The 4,131-nt window shown below is 39.7% G+C and overlaps 1 long non-coding RNA gene across 1 annotated transcript; it reads left to right on the top strand.

Annotated features, from left to right (window-relative positions):
• The first annotated feature begins 305 nt into the window (after positions 1–305).
• Positions 306–1,611, top strand: LOC107728094 (uncharacterized). The gene is made up of 3 exons (XR_001638432.1): positions 306–351; positions 477–626; positions 1,592–1,611. It is a non-coding gene; the product is annotated as an uncharacterized LOC107728094 (long non-coding RNA).
• Positions 1,612–4,131: the final 2,520 nt, after the last annotated feature.

The following is a 4,131-nucleotide window of genomic DNA, read 5'->3' as shown; positions in this document are numbered from 1 at the left end:
CTGCACTCCAGGTCTTGTCCAGAGGCAGCATGGCTCAAAATGGTCGTCTGTCTGTGAGAGTGAACGCTGAGAAAGGTACACAGCTCTTTTACATTAGCAATCACTTTGTTGTCTTATTGTCTAAGAATATTTATATGGTCTTTGTACATTGTGCTTCAGCATGCACTTTTTTGTTTCCACAAATGCTCTCTCTCTTTCATAAAAGAAAACAAAGGAGAGCTGACATTCACACTGAAGAAGATGGCATCTCTGACTCCATACGCTCAGGTGGTGGTTTACACAGTTCTTCCCAACGGAGAAGCTGTAGCAGACAGTATGAATTTCCCCATTGAAGAATGTTTGCCAAACAAGGTCAGACAATCCCAAATGAAATCTTATTTTAGAACTCAATGTGCCTTTTAAGCTTTTATGTGTGTGTGTGTGTGTGTGTTTTATCATTAATAATGTGTGATGAGAGTGTGCCTGTGCTTTTACAGATGTCCTTAAAGTTCTCGTCTCCCACTGCACTGCCTGGAGAGAGGACATCTCTTAACCTGAAAGCCAGCCCTGGCTCCTTGTGCTCCGTGCGGGCCATTGATCAGAGTGTGCTGCTGTTGAGACCAGAGGCCGAGCTGGATGCAGCCTCTGTATGTTAAACCATAATGTATATTACAGCTATAATTAGTAGATAATCTTTATTTTAAGAGATGGGTCAGGGATGTAGCACTATATAAGTATCAATTTTGAGTAATTTGTAAAAATGAGTTACATGCGCTTCTTTGATAATAAGCATGTTTTTAATTTCACAATCAATATTCATTCTGATCATTTTTTGGGAGTAAAAAATGAAGTTAAAATGCCAGAGTGTGAAGCAAAAAATGTCAGCGTGATACAACTATCCCGATATTATATTGAAGAAATAAAAAGCCTGATTAAAAGAATACAAATTTTTATAAGAAACTTTTAAGAAGTAGGTTAACAATTTAATATTTTAACAAGATTAAAAAATATATATATATTTAAACAAAATTGATTCACAATTTGTTAATAAAAAAATGTCTACATGTATTTTTAGAAATACTATAAATAATAATATAAATAAATAATACAACATTTTATTGTTTGAAAAAGAAAATTCAACATAGTTCACTGTTTATTCATGTTTAAAAAACAAAACTCATATGGTGTCGGGAAAATATATACTTAAACATTTTTACTTGGTAGGTTCACCACATGACATTAGAAATATTTTTATTTAAAAAAATATTTTAACAAGAAATATTGCTTCACTGCTTATTAATATTTTGAAAAACAAAATTCTGTAACGAAAAAATGGTGTAACGAAAATATATTATAAATTTTTACTTGGTGGATACCACATGACATTTTTAGAATCATTACATTGCATTTTTTTTGTGGAAAATTATATAAATATTTTTTAAAAACACAAAACATTAATACAAAAAGTAAATTTCTTAGAACTTGGAACATGTGTCATAAAGTAGATTTGTATATGATTTATTTATGGGAATTAAATTTTTTTTTTATTATTATTATTATTAGGAAATTGCCTCGTCACTGCTAAGGCTCAATATCTGTTATTATTCTACAGGTCCTTGGAATGTTACCAGTTCAGATGTTGTCAGGTTACCCACACAATGTTGAGGAGTGGGAGCCTAACCCCTGGAACGCAGGGACCCGGCCCGGGCGTCTCATTGTCGGTCCGAAGTGGAGGCAGTGTGTGTGCAACACAGTAGTACGTGAGTAGTATGTTTGATCACACTCTCGAACCGCCCACAGCTGCTCACTGGCAAGAGAGGAGGGTGAGTGTGATCCGAGACTGGCCCGTCCACAACTCCCCGTCCCTTCTGGGGACCCAGAGATTGAGAAAGACTGCTCTTTTAAAAAAGAAACAAAAGATTCTCCGCCCGGCCCTCCTCTGGGGGAGGGAGTGGTGCGTTCACCATTTCCCGAAGAGCAGCTCCCTCCATCGCTGGGTCGCCCGTCTCAGGGCCTCTTGCTCTTCCGATTGCCACCAGGTTTGGCGGGGGCCTGGACGGGCGGGGCGGCTGCCCTGCGACCAGCTCCATGGCGCTGCTTTGCTTTAAAAAGACTCGTCTTTAAAAAATGATCTTTTATGAATGCTCTTTTAGAGTTTGCTCTTTTAATGTGCTGAAGCGACACAGGGGAGATGGCTGCCTGCAACACAAACAGGGGATAGTGCAGCCTGATGTGTGCAACCCACTCGACACGGGAAAAAACCACCGCCGCTGAAGCGCCGATCCGCCAACATGAGAGCTTCTAAAGAGCACGCCGAACTCGTTGAGTTTTCTCAGAAGCATATGTCAGGAGCAGAACGATATGACCACTCGGCTCCGAAGTGAAAAGCTGAGTATGCGTTGCACCCGCTGCCCTATTATACTCACGCTGTGATCAGTGGCAGCTGGATGCAATCATCGCATGCTAATGTGCATTGGCTCGTTTAGTTTACACTCGAAGTGGATTGGTCTCTCTAAGCGAGATCCCAATTCATCAGTCACTGACGTGACATCGAGAGTGACTGACTGAAAGGGATCTTTGCTGTCTGTAAGTTTGCCATCGGGCTGCTGCGAGCCCTCTGCCCTGTTTCGTCTCCACCACGTTTGGCTCTTCTGATGGGCCTAAATCTAAATCTTTTCACACCAGGAGGATATAAGTATCTGTCCAGACCTTGACTTCATGGTAAAGGGGGTGGTCTCGCTGTCATCTATCGTGATAACCTCCGACTCACGCAACTTGATTTTGCACATGCACATTATTATTCCTTAGCTTGGGTTGAACAAATAATTTTTTGCTTGGTTGGAACAGCAGCTACGCTAATTATGTCTCTATTTGTTTCTCTGTTTCTGCAACGGGATGGGAATTACACACGCTTCAGTCTGGATCCTGCCCTTACAAAGACCTGAGATGACCGAACACCGGAGAAGAGATGATGCAAACCCCTCAGAGGACCTCAGATGATGCCAACCCTGAAACAACATAAACTACCAAATTTTGCTACAAGTTTGATTGCAACATATAATCATTGTTGTTAATTGTGTTCATCGTCTGTTTACATCATTAACTGAATTTTACCATACATTTCTGCCATATTACATTTACATTTAGTAATTTAGCAGACGCTTTTATCCAAAGCGACTTACAAATGAGGACAATAAAAGCAGTCAAAACTAACAAAAGAGCAACAATATATAAGTGCAAATGACAAGTCTCGGTTAGCCTAACGCAGTACATGTAGCAAGGTGTATATATATATAGATATAGATATAGATATTATACACACACATATACACACATACACACACACACACACACAAAGAAAAACAATATCGAATAGAAAAAATAGAAAGCTAGTGTTTTTTGTTTTGTTGTTTTGCCATATGTACATCAATTTGACATAGTCACCACTGACAAACTACTACTAAATATATTATTAAATATTTAGGTGAAATCTTCGATTCCTCTCTCTCCTTTCAGGCTTATATTAACTCTATCACCAAATCAGCATTCTTTCATTCGCATTGCCCAGCTCCATCCCTTCATCAGTGTTAAAGACACTGAAACTGTTATCCATGCATTTGTTACATCACACCGTGATTACTGTAATGGCCTCTTCATTGGTTTACATGCCAGCTTCATTTCCAGATTACTCAAAACTCTGCAGCTAGAATACTTGCCCACACCAAGCGTTCTGCTCACATCACCCCAATTTTGTATGATCTCCACTGGCTTCCAGTAGCATATCGTATTAAATTCAAAATTCTCCTGCTCACTTTCAAATCATTGCATGGCTTGGCTCCCCCATATCTTTGTAACCTGCTTCTCCCCTACACTCTGACTCGTTCACTACAATCTTCGGACTCTGGCCTTCTCGTTATCCCTCGGCATTGCCACTACAATCTTCGGACTCTGGCCTCCTCGTTATCCCTCGGCATTGCCTCTCTTCAATGGGGGGCAGATCATTCAGTGTTGTTGCACCAAAACTCTGGAATTCTCTCCCCCGCTCACTCTGTTGTGTTAATAATATTTATGAATTTAAATCATTACTTAAAACTGACTTATTTTCTGAATCCTTAAAGGGTTAGTTCACCCAAAAATGAAAATTAGGCTGTG

This window comes from Sinocyclocheilus rhinocerous, unplaced genomic scaffold (assembly GCF_001515625.1).
Source record: "Sinocyclocheilus rhinocerous isolate Xijiao unplaced genomic scaffold, SAMN03320098_v1.1 scaffold2202, whole genome shotgun sequence".
Lineage (NCBI taxonomy): Eukaryota > Metazoa > Chordata > Actinopteri > Cypriniformes > Cyprinidae > Sinocyclocheilus > Sinocyclocheilus rhinocerous.
The sequence above is the reverse complement of the archived record's forward strand: the minus strand, read 5'-3'. Positions and strand labels throughout refer to the sequence as shown.